Source organism: Equus asinus, chromosome 12 (assembly GCF_041296235.1).
Source record: "Equus asinus isolate D_3611 breed Donkey chromosome 12, EquAss-T2T_v2, whole genome shotgun sequence".
Classification (NCBI taxonomy): domain Eukaryota; kingdom Metazoa; phylum Chordata; class Mammalia; order Perissodactyla; family Equidae; genus Equus; species Equus asinus.
In genome coordinates, this window is record NC_091801.1 from 18,815,663 (window position 1) to 18,834,077 (window position 18,415).

Sequence of the window (18,415 nt, forward strand, 5' to 3'; positions counted from 1 at the left end):
TGATTTTTGGACTACCAATTCAGGTAGGTAGGTTTCTATATTGGCTTTCTTCTTATTTGTAATTTGTGTCTTTATTCTTGTTATTTTTTTAGTGGTTACCATGTGGTTTGTATAAAACATCACATAGATGAGATAGTCCATTTTCTGTTAGCCTCTTATTTCCTTAAATTAAGCCATTCCATCCCTTTCCTCTTCCCCTTCTAGGTTGTTATTGTCAGATTTTTTTTTCTCCCTTCTTGTGTTGTGAGTTTGTGGTTAAAATGACAAGATTATATTTATTCTTGGTGTTTCCCTTCCTTTTATCTTTAATGTTGTATTTAGCCTTTGCTAACCTGTTCTGTTGGAGAGCTGCAACTTTCTGATTTTGTCTTTCTACTTATTTCCTTTGCTCTGGGTTTTGTAACCCCTTTCCTTTTTTTGTTTTTTCAGGTATGAGGGTCTTCTTGAGCATTTCTTGTAGGGGGGGACTTGTGGCGATGAACTCCTTTAACTTTTGTTTATCTGGGAAAGTTTTTATTTGTCCATCATATTTGAAGGATATTTTAACTGGATAGAGTATTCTTGGCTGCAAGTTTTTGTCCTTCAGAGTTTTGAATATATCATTCCACTCTCGTCTAGCCTGTAAGGTATTTGCTGAGAAATCTGCTGACAGCCTTATGGGGGTTCCTTTGTAGGTTATTTTCTTTTGCCTTGCTGCCCTTAATATTTTCTCTTTGTCATTGACTTTTGCAAGCTTCACTACTATATGCCTTGGGGTTGGTCTTTTTACATTGATAAAGTTTGAGATCTATTAGCTTCTGTCACATGGAATTCCATCTCTCTCCCCAGGTTTGGGAAGTTCTCAGCCATTATTTCTTTGAACAGGCTTTCAGCCCCCTTCTCCTTCTCTTCTCCCTCTTGGATACCTATAATTCTTATGTTGCATTTCCTAATTGAGTTGAATATTTCTCGGAGAGTTTCTTCATTTCTTTTTAGTCTTAGTTCTCTCTCCTCCTCTATCTGCAGCATTTCTATATTCCTATCCTCCAAATTGCTAATTCTGTCTTCTATTTTATTTACCCTACTGTTCAGAGAGTCCAGATTTTTCTTAATCTTCTCCATTGTGTTCTTCATCTCCAACATTTCTGATTGGTTCTTCTTTATAGTATCAAGCTCTTTTGTGACATAGCTCCTGAACTTGTTGAGTTGTCTATCTGTATTCTCTTTTAACTCATTGAGTTTTTTAATGATGGCTATTTTGAATTCATTGTCATTTAGGTTACAGATTTCAGTGTCTTCAGGATTGTTTTCTGGGTACTTGTCATTTTCCTTCTGTTATGGAGATCTAATATATTTTTTCATACTGCTTGATGGCATGGATTTGTGCATCTACATAGAGATAGAGTTTGGTTACTGCTTCCCCTTGCTTCTGCTGGTGGTGGGAGGTGGGCAGCAGCTGTGTAATCTGCACCGACCAGGATCCCTGTCAGCTATTCCTGACCGAGCCTGGGCCCGTCCTTGTGATTGCAGTGGCCCTGTGGGGTCTCTCGTCAGCTGTAGGGACAGTCTCAAGGGGGCCTCAGGTTGCTGGTGCCTACTCTCACAGACTGCCTAGACATGCTCCCTCCTTAGGGTCTGCAGTGGTGTTATGGGCTTTCACAGCGGCTGGGAACAGGTTCACCTAGATTCACAGCTCTGCCACTGTCAGGTCCTGCAAGATCTCACTTGACCACTGTGGGCCACAGCAGAGTTATAGGTATCTACTGAAGACTGTGGTTAGCTCACCCAGCTGTGCTACTTCTACCTCAGGGCCTTCCAGGCTTGTGATTACTGGGTGGGGCCTCTCCACTAATGCTGGGCAGAAGCTTTCCCTGCAGCTGCTGTGGGACCATGGATTTTCCCCTTGGAACAGGGAGCAGTCAGGCTGGGGTTCCAGATTGTCACTGCTCACTCACATGGTCCCTCTGGGTCTCCCTTGCTCCCTGAGGGCTGCAGCAGGGCTTTGTTTGTTCGATGTGGCCGGCAGGTTGCTCAAACGGCGGAGCCCCTTTTTGCCTCAGGGCCTACCAGCAGTCTGAGTGCTGGCCAGGGCCTCTTGGCTAAGGCCAAGTAGAAGCTTTCCCTTTGGCTGCTGTGGGACCATGGATTTTCCCACTGGGCTAAGGAGCAATTGCGGGGGGCTTAAGGCTGTAGTCACCTGTTTCCACAGTCACGCTGCTGATGCGCCGCTGATGCGCACGTGCACACCCACCCTTGATGCCATGGCGATGCTATGGGCATATCAGCTGGTAGAAAGTCACTTGTAGGTACTAGGCTGTCTGGGAGTTGGAGAGTTTTCAACTATCTCCACCTCCTCCTCGGGGGAAGTCCATCCACCTTCCAATGTATAGCAGCATGGGTCTCTCAGGCGTCCTGAAGTTCTATGTGGATATCCTTTGTTGACCGATGAATGTCCAATTAGTTGTAGTTTGAAGGGAGAGAGACAAAGAAAACTGCTCACTCAGCCATGTTGCTGATGTCACTCCTCTCTTCATGCTCTCTTGAGGATTAAATGTGAAAATGTATTCACAGTGTCTGAAACCCAGAAAGTAGTTGATGCATGTTAGCTTTTATTACTAGTATTGAAAGCAGTATTCAGTGTGGTTGTTACATCCTTTAAATAGCAGATTGCTTTATCTTTTACTATTTTGGGGGTGTCTCCAGGCATTCACATTTCCCTTCATTTTGAGTTATCAAAATCTCAGTTTAATAGAATTGGAGTTTTTAAATTTATGATCCAAACTATTCTCTAAAAATACCTCATATGCAAATTATCACAACCAAAGTGTGATATTTAAAAATAGTTAAGACCATTAGCTTAAGACATAGAAGTCTATAAACAGAAAAAGATCTAAAATAGAACATCAATTTTATTTTTAGATTTCATTGGAGGAATTTAAAAGAGATAAAGAGAATTTGAAGGTTGGGGATTTGAATCATATAAGTTGATAAATTACAAACCCCATAATAATATATACTATATTCATGTGTAGGCAAAATATTAAACTTGCTTAGCCAAATACCTTTTAAAGATAAAAAGACCTCCATTTACTTTGCCCAAAGCTTCTTTTGCAATAGTTGATAATGTCACAGACCTCTTAATCTACGAAAAAAGGTAGCAGGAAAACCAGTAGAAAAGTGCTTTAGAAGAGTGTTGATCAGTGGGAAGGATCGGCATCTCCAGAAACGAATGCTTTAGGGAAGAATCACATTTGCTTTCCCCCAGTTAACTCTAGCTGTGCAAGGCTTCTTTCCTTAGAATTTTCTTTAATCGTGAGTGTTGGAGGTTGGCCTAGAAGAGAAATCTTTTCTGATAGTGGGATGTAATTTTATTTGTAACACAGGATCTTGAACATTATTGTGGATGCTAACTCTCAGTCTAAGTAATTTGCCAATCTCAGGCATTGTCAGAAAAACGATACAAACAATAAACTTGCTGTCAAGTAATAACGCTAACATGTTGTTCCCCACACAGCACTTTCGGAAAGGCTACCAGTTGGGGTTTCCAAGTTGTGTGAATTGGAGAGTCATTCTCTTAATTTGGAGCTTTTCCATTCGTGGAGGTGGTCATGTGAGGAAGGGAGGAGAGTGGAAGGGAGGTGATAATTGGGGTGATACATGTGAAATGTTGGAAGATTTGGAAGGAATCCTATATTATATTTAAGAAACAATTTTATTTTATTTATTTATTTTTGATTGTTTTTTGTTTTGAGGAAGATTAGCCCTGAGCTAACATCTGTTGCCAATCTTCCTCTTTTTGCTGAGTAAGACTGGCCCTGAGCTAACATCTCTGCCCATCTTTGTCTACTTTATATATGAGACGCCTGCCACTGCATGGCTTGACAAGCAGTTCGAAGGGCTGTGCCTGGGATCCAACAGGCGAACCCTGGGACGCTGAAGTGGAGTGTGCAAACTTAACCACTGTGCTACCAGGCCGACCCCGATTTTATTTTTTAAGAAAATATTTATACAAGTGGTGTACAGATATATGCTTTTGAAAAATTCAAGCAATGTAGAGCATAGAATCCCTTATCATCCTTTTTCTTTTCTTTGAATTCTCATTTCCCCACCTCAGAGATAAAAATTGTTAACCCTTGATAAATTTACATTAATGTGTGAGTAAATACACACACATATAATTTTAAAAAGTATATAAAATAATAAATACTCTTTAAGTTTTGTCCTGTGATTTGTCTTTTTTTCTCTTAATAAATATTGATTAGAATTGGCTAGGTTGTACTGCAGTAACAAATTGAGGCTGAAATTCAAGTAGTTTAACCCAATAAATCTGTTTTTCATTCATATTTCATGGATTGGTGGAGGGGGCATCTCTGCTCCACAGAGTCACTCAGGGACCTAGCCTGTTGGAGGTTTCACATCCTGTTACTGCATCATCCTTGGTCACTGTCAGAGAAGTGCAACTGGAGAGCCAGTCATGAGCTTTGGAGTCTTTCAGGCCAGAAGTGACACGTGACTTTCCTAAGCTTATTGTCTAGAAATAATAATAATTTTTGGACTCACCTAACTGCAAGAGGTATTAGAAACAGCAGTAAATGTAATTGGTGAGTATTACTATCTTTGACAATATCCTATAGCTATTTCAATTTCAGCATATATATATGTATAATTTTTAAATAACTGCATAGTGATCCATAGAGTGATTGTTTCACAATTCAGTTAACCATCCCTGTGGATGGACGCTAGAATCATTCTCATTCTTATACTGTTGCAATGAACATGTTTGCATATATATCTTTGTACATATGTGGGATAGATTCTGAGTAACAGATTACCTGGATCTGGATCAAAGGGTAATTACAAATGTAGTTTTGATGCATACTCCAAAATTATTATCCAAAGGGCTGTATCAATTTACGCTGTCACCAACTTTGAATAGTATCAATATTTTTATCTTTTGCTAGTGTTGTAGATAAAATATGGTATCATTTGTTTTTAACTTGCATTTTTCTGATTGTTAGTGAAATTAACATCTTGTGATCTATTTATTATCTATCTCTCTGTACCCTTTGACTGTCTTTCTACAGATTTTTGTCTTTTTCCTATTTGTAGGAGCTTTTTATAAATATGTAAGTGTTTATGTGTACATGTGTGTATATTTTTGTATATGTATGTGTGTTTGCAATATTTTCAGAGTGTGGATTATATTTTACCTTTTTTATAGCAAACTTATAGATAGACTTTTGATTATAATATAGTCACATTTATCATGCTTTATGTTTTACTGGTGATTTTTGTGTCTTGTACAATAAATCTTCTCTACTCTGAGGTCATAGGTACATTAATCTCTATTTTCTTTGAAGATGTTTAAAGTTTTGCCTTTTACACATAAACATATCTAGAAGTGATTTTTGTGTTTGGTGTAAGATAGGGATCCAATTTTATTATTTCCTTATTGTCAGTTGTTCTAGCACTATTTATTTAAAAGTCCATCCTTTACCCCAATAACCTGCAATGCCATCTCTATCATATATCATTTTAATGTATGTAACATTGTGTTTCTTAATTTTCTACTGTTTCATTATTTATTTTGTCTATTCCTGTGTCAACACCAATACTGTCTTAACTACTATAACTCGCGGAAAAATCTTGCTTTCCAGTAGGGAAAAATGCTGGTTCATTCTTCTTTTAGAAATACTTTGTCTAATCTTGGGCTTTTGCTCTCTGAAATGTATTTTAGAATTGGTTTAAATTCCTGTAAAAACACTGTTGAGATTATTATTGGAATATTTGCATCAGTTTTGGGAAAAGTCATGACATCTCAACATTATTGAATCTTTCTGTATATTAACATGATACATATCTCTATTTAGGCTTTCTTTAATGACCCAGTTATTCTCCACAAACATCTTATACAGCTTTTCTTATATTTATTTCTAGGTACTATGTATATTTGTTTCTTTATAAATGATATTAACAGACTATGTTTTTAACTTGCTAGTGTGTACAAGTGCAATTGATTTTTTTAATTAAAAAAATTTGTTTTAAAGATTAGCACCTGAACTAACATCTGTTACCATCTTTTTTTTCTTCTTCTCCCCAAAGCCCCCCAGTACACAATTGTATATTCTAGTTGTAGGTCCTTCTGGCTCTGCTATGTGGGATGCCACCTCAGCATGGCTTGATGAGCAGTGCTAGCTCCGCACCCAGGATCCAAACCCGTGAAACCCTGGGCCACCAAAGCGGAGAACTTAATGACGTAAGTGGTTAAGTGCGAACTTAACCACTCAGCCACGGGGCTGGCCCCAAGTACAATTGATTTTTGAATATTGATTTCATATCCAGTCACCTTGCTAAGAACTCTTATTAATTTAATAATTTATTTTTATTTATATGCATAAAATAATATCATCTATGAAAATGATATTTCTGTTTCTTTCTTTGCAAACCCTAGATTTTTTACTTTTTCTCTTCTTACTGCACTTGTTAGGACCTCCAGTAAAATGTTGAGTAGATGGGTAATTGTAGGTATCCTTGTCTTATTCCTGATTTTCAGAGGAATCCTTCTATAATGTTTCATTGCAAGAATGATGTCCTGCATAGGGTGAGGAAATTCTATTGAACTCCTAGTTTGCAGAGAACTTTTCTAATGAGTTAGCATTGAATATTATCAAAACTTTTATGTATCAATTAAAATTATCATATAGTTTTTTCTCTTTTAATCTTGTAGTGTGGTAAATTATGTTCATGTATTTCATAGATTTTGCATTCTGGGATGAACCCAGCTTTGTCATGATATATTATCTTTTTTTATACTGAAGAATTTAGTTTCCTAACATTTTATTTACATTTCTGTGTCTATGTTCACGGATGAGGTGGGTCTTTCCTCTTTGTATCCTGATTTGGATATCAATGTTATAGAAACTTCACTGGCTAAATTGGGAAGTGTTCCTCTTTTTCTGATCTCTGGTGTAATTTGTATAAGATTAGAACATCTGATAACTTGGTGGAATTCACCTATAAAATCATCTGGGTTTGGTATTTTCTTTGTGAGGAGATTGTAAAGTTCTGATTCCATCTTATAAGATGAAGTCGTTTTTCTCAAAACAGTTTTGGTAAGATACATATTTCTAGGAATTTGTCTATTTCTTCTAACTTTTCAAGTTTATTGGCATAAATTTTCATAATAGTTTCTTAAAACTTCTCCTCATTATCTGAAGTTATGTCCATCAGTTCATTCCTAATGTTATTTTGTTTTCTCTTTTTGTTCTTGATCAATCTTACCAGAGGATTTTCTATTTTATTAGTTTTTGCAATGATCCATTTTTTGGCTTAATTGATGCTGTCCATTTTATCTTTATTTTCCATATTATTAATTTCTACTCTTTTATTAATCTTCCTTCAACTTAGATTTTGTTTTGTTATTCTTTTTTCTTTCACAGGTTCAACTTAAGTTCGCTAATTTTTAGACTTTGTTTTTTAATATGTAAATATTTAAAACTAAACCTTCCTTTCTTTCTTTTTAAAAAATTTTTTTTAAAGATTGGCATCTGGGCTAACAACTGTTGCCAATCTTTTTTTTTTTTTTCCTGCTTTATCTCCCCCAACCCCCACCCCCGTACACAGTTGTATATCTTAGTTGCATGTCCTTCTAGTTGTGGGATAAACCTTCCTTTCAAGTAATACTTTCACAGCTTCTCACAACATTTTGATTTGTGATACTTTGGTTTTCACTTAGTTCTCTTTTTTTCCTGGAATATATTTTTTTCTTCCTTTACATTTAACTTTTCTATGTCTTTATAATGTAGGTATATTTCTTGTCAGTAGCATATAGCTGGATTTTAAAAAATCCACTTGACAATCTCTATCTTTTAACTGAGAAGTTTAATCCATTAATATTCACTGGAATTTAGGATATCTTTGGGATTTAATTGTCTTCATGCTTTTTTACTTGTCCTGTTATTCTCCTTTCTTATGTTTCTCTTTCTTTGTTTTGAATGATAGTTTGTTTTTATTCTTCTGTTCTTTTTTTTCCTAATTGTTTAGAAATTAGACACTGTTTTTCTTTTCTTTTCAAGGTTTTACCTATACTTTTTTCCATTTGTATTTAACTTAGTGAAGTCAAAGGTTCATCAATATCTTAACATTCCTGGGCCAGCCCCATGGCCAAGTGATTAAGTTTGTGTACTCCTCTTCTGTGGCCCAGGGTTTCACCAGTTTGGATCCTGGGTGCGGAGCTAGCACCGCTCATCAAGCCATGCTGAGGTGGCATCCCACATAGCAGAGCCAGAAGGACCTACAGCTAGAATATACAATTGTGTACTGGGGGGCTTTGGGGAGAAGAAGAAAAAAAATCTTAATGCTCCCTATGGAATAGTATAAGGTTCTGAACTTTGATCACACTCCATCAAATTATTTACTGTTGTTGGTCAGTATTTTACTTTTATCTTTTTTTGAACTCCTAAATTAGACATTACTATAGTTATAGGTAATATGTTTAAATTTACCACTTTGTTTAGGTATTTACCAATATCTTGGCTCATTTTTCCTTCTTGTCTCTTAAAAAATTCTTTTGGGGTCATTTTCTTTCTTCCTGAAGTATGTTCTTATAAAATTCCTTCATTAAGTTTTCCTGATAGCATATTCTTGCAGTTTTTGCTTATCTGAAAGTGTCTTTAGTTACCCTAGTTAATGAAAGATAGTTTAGGTGAATATGCAGGTCTAGATTGACAGTTACTTTCTCTCAGCACTTTGAAGATATTATTCACCCCATCTTTTGCTTTCCATTCCTGTTCGTGAGTAGTATGCTGTTTTTCTTATATAATATATAAACATAATACCACCATGTATTTTAAATAACTATATATTTTTCTAGATTCATGGATGACCATTATTTCTTATAGTTTATTTTCTCCTACAGTGAGTTTATTATTTAGATTTAATTTTTTTTTGATTGAGGTATTCTGTCGTGAATGATTTCCTCAGAAAAGGTGCATAAGTGGTATAAATTCTGAGTCCTTTTCTGTTTGAAAATGCTCTTCTTTGACCTTTTTTGTGGTTTGACCCTGCTGACTGCTGGGCCCACTCTTCCCTTCTTTAAAGGCATTCATGTCAAGACATGCCACACCAGAGCCATGATAGCATATAACTCAAGGGTTTTAGTACGCACTCAGGCATAGACAAAGTGAGGGAAGTAAGTCCCAGAGAGATGGGGCCCACCAATGAGTGGGCTCTCCAGCTTCCTGATAAATGATATTCTGGCCAGGCATAGAATTCTTGGATCACAATTCTAGGCTTTCAAAAGTCTCTAAATAGTGTTCACCCCTCCCCCCCCCACCCTTTTTTTCTGGATTCTTGTACTATCAATGAGAAATATGATACCAGTTCTGATTCTCTTTTCTTTTTCAATAACCTCATCTCTCTCTGGAAGCTTGTATGATTTTTTCTTTATCTCTGAAATTTAGAAATATCGCCAGGATGCTCCTAAATATGTGTCAGTTTTCATTAATCCTGGCTGGTACTTAGGGGTGTCCCTGCTATTGGAAATATCAAATTTTTTCTCAGTTCAGGAAAATTTTTTTCAATTTGTATTTTTGTCTCTGTCATCAGCTGTTTTCTCCATTTGATCTTGTAGATCTAGCTTACTGCTTTTAATTACTACTTTGTTTTTCGCTTGAGGTTTTAAATTCAAAAGTGGTGTTTATTTTTTAATTTGCCAGAACATATTTCTTCCCTTTAAATAAATCTACCCAAGAATTATCATTAGATTTTTATTAAAGTTCTCTTTAGGTTTTTTTCCCTCGTTCAGTCTGTCTCAATAGGAGCCACTTGTTCAGGCGTGGTCCACAAACTCTTTGCTGGCTCTTGTCAGCTGGTGGGTTAGATTCCATAGAGAGCAGCGTGGTTCTCAGTGCTGGGGAGAGTCAGTGCGCTCTGGCTCTGGCTCCCCCTCTGGCAATCTCATCATCACCCCAGGCTTGGTGGGGGAAGCCAGTTTTCTCTGCAGTGGCTGAGTCCTCCTGGAGTTGTAAACAAGACTCCGGATGCGTGCGTCCTCCACTGGCTGCTCTGCTCAATTTCCTTGGGAATTAAGTGTTTCAGATGTGAGTAGGGTTGCCTCTGTCTTTAACAGTGGGCCACCCTCCACACACACACACGCACACCCATTCCTCTTCCCCATTAGCTGTTTATTTTGCTTGTTAAATGATATTCAATGAAGCATGACGCATGGATGTATTCATAATACAGCCCAAACCTACCTTTCTGGCCCTTTTCCTACTCCTCCTCCATGCACAAAGTGTTTCATATGTACTGAATTGTTCTTCTGTTTCCTGAATACATGATATACTTACTCATTTCCAGATCTTCTGTTGGAAAGTGGGAGAAATAAGAATGAGAGTATTAAAAACAGAGACCCAGGTTGGCATCAGCCCAGAATCTGTCTCCCAACCACATTTTTAAAAACAAACTGAATTTTGTTCAGGATCACATAGCTAGTTTTAGTTAATATTAAGATGTGGTGGAATATGAATCTTGGAAGGAAGGAGTGAGACTGGGAGGACAGTGTTGACAGGGGAGTCCTGCAAGTGAGATGCAGGAATAGAGGCAAGGTGCCTGAGGAGAGTTATTAGTTCATTCGTTCATTTAATGCGTATCAGTCTGAACTTCCCCAGATGAATCAGGAGATGACAGGATAGAAATGGGTGAGGAATGTTTGCAATAGAGAGTAGCTTCATCAAAGATCAGAGATGTGAAAGTGTATCATGTGTTTGGGAAAATAGAACAATTCAGAACTGCTGAAACATTTGGAGAGAGAGCAGGAAATGAGGCTCTGAAGATCAGGTGGGGCCAGGTTGTGAAGGGGTTTGTGTTTCACACTTTGTGCTGTATTTATTCAACCAACATTTACTGAAGACCTACTGTGTGTCAGGAGCCGCTAGCACTGGGGATATAGGAGTGAGAAAGACAGTGTTCCTGCTCTCCAGGAGCTATGAGAATTAAGGAGCTGATAAAATGAAGTGACTTAAGCCTGTAGATTGAGAAAGTTCACTCTAGTGGCAGTGAAAGGGAAAGAGACTGGAAGCAAGGAGTCCAGATAGGTAGGAGACAGCTGCCTTAGCTCCAGGGAGAAATGATGTGAGCTTAGACTATAGAGAACGATGGCCCTTGGCAGAGAAAATGTAATAGAGAGACATGCATGGGGCAAGGAGAAGGTCAAGGAGGCAGGACCTGGAGAGGAAGGCATGCCAATAGCCTCTAGCTGCATCTTTCCTTGTCTGGCCTAAAGATGGTGGTGATGTTGCTGCATTCACCTCCTGTTTTTGCTTCATATGGGTTCTTGGAGAGAGAAAGTCCAACTGCCCATCTTGCCCCACTTGGCTTGAAGCATTGTATCGGTATTTCCAGTAAACACAGGATGTTGTTAGCTAGGTTAAAGTTCACAGTCAACTAGTTCATAACTGACTTGTTGGAAATGCTCTTATGGGGGAATTCCGTTATTTTCTAAGTTTTTGTTAGAGCAGTTAGAGATCCCTTTGAGGCAATTCTGTGAATTATCTCATATAGCTGTTGTAAAAATAATTATTAAAGAAGGCCATATTGTATGATTGTATGTATAAATATATGTAGTTTGAAATATTTAGAGACTGTTAGTTTTTGTTATCTTCATTACTTTTAACAACTATAAAAATAAAGGGGAAATGGCAACTACCATTTTAACAAAGGATATTTTACCACATATCCTTTCTCTTTTCTTTCCTTCCTCTTGGCATCTTGTTTAAAGCTATTTTCTTACAATATGCAACAAAAGGGCTTATTCCCTTGACAATGTATTTAATCACAAATGATTTAGCAGACACTATGGATACCTTCCAAATAGTAATTTCTTCTAAGCAAATAAGTGTTGAGAACATTTTGTTACATTATATTTTTCTCCCTGTTTACAGCTCCCAGGTCAGCCATATGTGTAAACTGTGTGCTGCAGCTTTCTACCAAGCCTCGGTGACAGCATCTCATGCTATTTGCAGCCTTGAAAATGGACACATGGTACGATATCTTTATTTTTTCCCTTTTCCAGTTTGCATAAATAAGGAGTCAACAAACACTTGGTGAATGCCTAATGTGACAGAATATCAAGTGCCATAAAAAGACAAGAGGATGCCTGAATTGCAGGGAGTGTTAATTTAATTGAAAAGACAAAATGCCTTCCTGGGAAGAATACAGAAAGTGTGGCAGAACTTCCCAGACATTGTGATGTACCCTGGCACATGTATTTGCTCCCTTCCCATCGTACCCCAATGACGGGTCCCAATCCTCTTCACAGCCATGTGCTTCCTACTTATCATGTGTAGAAAAAGAAGGGAAATCATCTACCTCAATATTTTGGGAATAAGATCCAGTGCCTCCCAGGAGAAAACAAGATCTGAATGAAATACCATCTAAATAGTGGAGAATAACAGTTTGAAAGGATATCTCAATATTTATGAAGTCCTTTCTAATCTGTTAACTAGTGGGAACAAAAAACGATAACTTACAAACTTGCTGTCTGCCAAGAGTGATAAAGCATGAGTTTAGTTAGAAAAAGCCAGTGTTTCCTCATTTGATGGTGCTGCCCCTTCTAGTTTATGTTCAGAGAAAAGGAGTGACTTCCCCAGGGAACCCTGTCCTCTGACTACTGTGTTTGGACTGGGGCCTCTGCTGTGCTCTCCTCCCACCAGCACCAGAGTCCAGGCCAGACTGGGTACTTAGGATAATGCCAGAGAGTCACCAGAGCTGGCACTTTCTGATTCTGTACCAGTTGCCCTCCCCTCTCCTGGGTCCTGTTCTCTTTAGGTTACAAACCTCAGGTCTGAGTCCATTTCAGAGATGCTGTGGACCAGTGACCTCAGACTCAGGCTCTCTCATAATCTTGGTAAGCTTATTTACCAAGACCAAGACCTTGATTTAATCATGTCTGGAAGGAAGCCTTGTTAAAATTGTACTGTCTGCATGATTTGATATTAGTTCTTTACATTTGTGTGCTAAGGGGTGATTAGCAGGGAGGGAGATTTCAAAGTTATAAAACCAATGTCCTCAGACGAGATGGTTAGAATTTCAAATCGAAAAAGTGCTTTGATAGTTATCTGATTAATGCTTCTGACATGGAACGTTGACTGCTTTTATGTCCTTTGAATAAAAGGAGTATAAGGAACTATAGACAATTGGTGTATCTTTCAGAGCATCACACATTTAGGGAGTCTTTGTAAAGAGGATCTGGAATCATTTGTTTTTAAATTTATTTTAATATTAGTTTCTTAAATAAAAAAGGAATAAATGTAGAGCCAGCGCTGGTGGCCTAGTGGTTAAAGTTTGGCACTCACCACTTGGGCAGCCTGAGTTCGCTTCTTGGTCACAGAATCACACCGCCTGTCTGTCAGTTGCCATGCTAAGGCAGTGGGTCACATAGAAGAACCAGAACGACTTACAGCTAGGATATACAACCATGTACTGGGGCTTTGGGGAGGGGAGATAAGAAAAAAAAGAGGAAGATTGGCAACAGATGTTGGCTCAGGGTGAATCTTTACCTAAAAAAAAAAAAAAGCCTTTCACTCAAAAAAAAAAAAAAAGGAATAAATGTATAAGATGAAAAAGGGATAAATGTACAGTAAAAAGGAAGTCATTTCCTATGCCAGCCCATTAGGTTCCTACTCTCCGAACTTCCAGTGCCTCTGCACACAAGCAACCCTCTCTTACCAGTTTCTTGTATAAGGAGTCACATAAAACTGGTGAACCATATGAAAACGAATGCTTGTTTTTATTGTTAACAGTGAAAACTTTGATTTATAGGCATTAAAAGGAAGAGCAAGCTCAAATGACACCACCTTTAGGAACTCCCTCCTTGGTTAAGCCAGGCAGATGTTGTTGTTACTGGACCAAACATGGGTCCCTTCTTGGGAGTTAAATCAAACTGCACCAGAAGTAGTTGTTTCACAAAGCAGAATTTTTATTTGCGGAATGCAACAAAGAAAAATGGAGATCATAGGGAATAATTTCACAAAGCTATGACCCCCCAAGCACGAGGAGGTGGGTATCTTTATTTGGGGTAGGAAATGAATATTCGCAGGGGAAGTTTCATCATTGCACGTAGAGGTGGGCATAAGCTTGCACATGTGTGGTTTGAAATCATGCTTTTACATTCATTGCATGATCTAAAAATGACTGCTTTACCCCTCCCAGAGGAGGGGAATTTATGATGTTAATGAGGGCAGATTACTTTAGTACAACTCTCTGCCCATCTGTGCAGGTGCCAGTCTTGTGGTTGCGGTCTGGGCTGGTCTGGTCCAGTTCAGAGTGGCTGGGTCCAGAGCGGTTGTCACTTAGAGCTTCTTTCTGGAACATAGCTGAAAACTGCAGAAGCTCAAGGCCCCAAGGTTTTAGATAAAGGAACACCTGCACCTTTCAAGAAGACAAGAGAATTATGTCAAACACAAAAGTTAGAGTTTAGGTGGGACAAGAGAAGCAGGTTAGGGTCCATGTCTTGTGACGTTGTCACTGGCTCCCAAAATCTTTCATGTCTTTTTATAAGTATCATTATCTTTTTATTGTGGCAAAACATACGTAACATAAAATTTTCCATTTTAATTATTTTTAAGTGTACAGTTAAGTGGCGTTATGTACATTCACATTATTGTGCAACCATCACCACTATTCATTTTCAGAACTTTTCCCTCATCCCAAACAGATACTAACTCCTCACTCCTTCTCCCCACAGTCCCTGGGAACCACCGCTCTGCTTTCTGTCTCTGTGAATTTGACTGTTCTAGATGCCTCATATCAGTGGAATCATGCAATATTTGTCTTTTTGTGTCTGGCTTATTTCACTTAGCATAATATCTTCAAGTTTCACCCATGTTGTAGCATGTGTCAGGATTTCCTTGCTTTTTAAGGCTGAATAATATTCCATTGTATGGATATATGACATTTTATTTATCCGTTAATCTACTGATGAACATTTGGGTTGTTTCCACCTTTTGGCTAATGTGAATTAAGCTGCTGTGAACATGGGTGTACAGATATTTGTTTGAGTTCATGCTTTTAATTCTTTTGTGTCCTTCGTGTCTTTTTTCTTAACATACTGTAGTTTATTGTAGTTGATGCATAGATGCACAGATGCTTTAAATTCCCAGTTAGATTCTAATCTCTTGAGAGAAGGGCTCATGATTTTTTTTCATTCACAGAGTCATTCATTTGGTCATTTAACAATTATATATTGAGCACTTGCTGAGTCCTGGGCACTGTGCTAGACTTTGGGGACACAGAGTGCAATGATGAACATGACCTCTGTCCTCTTGCAGCATAGGTCCAGTGAGGGACATTTTTTTTTCTAGTTGCATCTGGAACAATGCCTTGCAGTATCCAACAAATGTTTGTTGACTTGGTTGACTTATTGACTTCACGTGTCCTCTGTGGTTCCTGAGAGTGTCGTATCAGTGATTGGATAGCAGTAAAAATACTTGGAACAAATATAAGCTCTGTGAGTCTAGGAATCATGTCTTTCTTGTTCACTACTGTATTTCTAGGAAATAGGATGGTGTTGAGCACACAGTATGGGCTTGACAGTTTTTAAATACATGCTGATGATGTAATTTGTCCTAATGAACTCTGCCCATGTATTATGGGTGGAAAAACTGAGGCATTAACAAAAGCCAGAAAAGTAGTGACCAAGTCAGAAATAGAACCTGCGTCTCCTGACCTGCAGTCTGATGCTCTATGCTCTAGATCACACTAGTGTGTAAAATTGGAACTGATGTTCCACCTTTCTGCGAAAGATGTGAACTTTAATTAGGTGTAATCACACAGTATGGAGCAGGTTTAAGGCCTTTACATTTCCTAAGAATGATAATGAATCTGATTCTAAAATAAGCTTGTTAAATGCTATTCTTAAATAAAAAAGATAGTAGCGTATGATGATGAATTGCTATTTGTGCTGTGAGGGGCGAGGTGTGACTAGGCTGCCCAGTTGGGAAGGCCTCCCCAAGCCTTAGCCAACTTTATATGTATTTTCTCTGCTCATTCAGCCCAGCCTCATTCTTGGAGTTTGGAAATGATGTATAATTCTTGACCGTCAATGAATTATTTAAGCCTTTTGGGTCTTTTTGAGCAATCTGGTTTGGAAACATTTAATCCTGTGTTATATGAGTTGAAGTTCAAATCGCTTTATTTCATTAGGAATTCTGGCTCAATTTTTCATGAGGGAGAAGGTTGAGGTACTTCATTATTAAAAAGTTTTTGGATTATTTGTGAATCTTAAAGCCAAGCTGTTCTAAAAGTTTAAGATATTTCAGTTTCAAAAGAGTCTCCAGTATTTGAAGTGTGTAAATTCATTTTGTAATAAATCCTAAGGAGGGCACATATTGGAAACCCAAGGAGAGCATAGACTAAATTCACACCCAACTTCAGCTGATCAAGTCCTAAAACTATAATTAGTCTGCTGGAGTAGATGACCTTAATTCATAAGGCAAACCATTTTGTGTCTATAAATGTAAAGCGTTTGACATTTTAAGAACAGTGAACTGAGCAGAAATTCTCCAGAACAACTTGAAGAGAACAGAGTGCCACCAGTGCTGGCCCCAAACTTAAAAAGGACTTGGATACTGTTGGAAAAGGAAGAAACCTGAAGGTCAGACTGGTCTTCTCTTGATGCTCAGGCTTTCTAGATAATGAAATATGTTTTTCCCTTTGTGACAATAGGAATGCTCTGAAGCCTTCAGATGTACTATAATTTGTCATAAGAATTCAGATATTCCATCCATTTTGTTGTGGTTGTGGTGTGTTTCCTGTCGTATACTTTTCTAGAATCAGGAGTAGGAAGATAAAATGACCAAGTGGTAGCCCGTGATGTTTGGTCCTTTACTACCAATCTTATGTGATTTGGGCAAAATATGTACAAGTGTGTGTTGTGATGGGAAGAGTCAGAGCAATAACTAGAGATCATATGGTGAAATCAAAGAAATGAAAATAGATTTTTGTCGAAAGTGCTTGTCTTGGTGACTGATTCAATTTTGATGTGTTGGTTTCCTTGGTGCTGCCCTGTCTGTGTCCCAGAGAGTGACGGGGCTCTTCCTCCAGCAGGCCACCTTTCTTCCCTACCCAACACATGAGAGACCCGAGCTGAAGTGAGAGAGCCTCCTTGTCAATGAGCTTCTCCCCAGATCTTGCCAGACAACTGTCAGAGCCCATGGAGGAGAGCTCAGCAGTTCTCATTGTTTTACATTGTCACTTACATGTATCCTTCAGAAGAGGGTTTCACATTTTGTAATACAGGTGAAGAGAGGCAACCAGAGAGAACTGAGAACTCTCCTCAGGGAGAACTGATGCTGGAGGTAGGAGGAAAATGTGGGAGGACAAATATAGGGTTGAATCTTCTCCCCAACATCTAAAACAGTGAACAGAAAGCTAACACCGTGGCAGTCCTAGCCTCCAGCAACATAAACAACTTCTGGAGGGCCCATGTACTATGCCAAGTGCTTTGCAGCTAGTACCTCGTAAAATTCTGACAGCATTCCATGAAGTAGGCATTATCCTCTGTCTCTACGTTACAGACAAGAAAACCAAGGTCCACAGAGAGTAACTTTCCTGAGATTATGCAGCAAGAAAGGGCAGAAATCAAAATTTAAACTCAGGTGTGATCTGACTCTAAAACCGCTCTGCCATTCTGCATCTCCAGAATAACGTATGCCCCTTCTCCAGCCCCGGGACAGCTCCACAAAGAGTCTGCATATGGGCTGAAAACTACCTCCTTAAGATTAGTTAAGTGGCTGGCTGGAGCCCCCGGCCACTCCTCTGCTTCCAAAGGAGTTTGGCAGAAATGATGACTAGGTATGGATCCTGAATATCTGAATTTTCTTCCCATCATGGGAATTGCTTTACAGAATATTTAGGCTCCTATTGTCCAGCAGAGATTGTGCCACTGTAAGAAGAGAGTTTGCCAGCCCTCTATTTTTACAGCTCCACATATTCGTATGCAGTTGCCATCAAGTTGTTACTTTAATACCACAGTCAATCATATATAACGTTACTGCAAAACACACCTGACATGCTCATTAAAACAAATATCACATTTGCATAATCACTGTCAATAGAAAGATACACACACAGAGGCAGCTGGAAAACTAATGAGGTTTGTTCAAGCAGCAGCCACTGTCCTCATGGCACACATACAGGAACTTTCATGGGACTTCTCAGCCCCCTCTAGCCTTCCTGCTCTCACTTCTCTTAGAAGAAGGGTCTAGACTAGTATTGTTAACTGGAAAATTGTAGAGGAGAATGGAAGGGAGCAATCTGATGAAAACTGAAGCTAGCAGTGAGAGAAAGTGACATTACTGGAAAATAGGAGTATTTCAGAGGGGGTATTACTAAATAGGAGTGAGGCCAAAGGAGGGCCTCAGGCAGGGCCATCACC

At 38.5% G+C, this 18,415-nt stretch overlaps 1 long non-coding RNA gene across 1 annotated transcript in view; it reads left to right on the top strand.

Moving 5' to 3' along the window:
* Nucleotides 1-18,415, top strand: part of LOC139039890 (uncharacterized) — a 95,396-nt gene that overhangs the window by 13,180 nt on the left and 63,801 nt on the right. The window contains exon 2 of the long non-coding RNA XR_011493171.1: nt 11,922-12,021. This is a non-coding gene — a long non-coding RNA (uncharacterized lncRNA). The remainder of the gene's footprint in view (nt 1-11,921; nt 12,022-18,415) is intronic.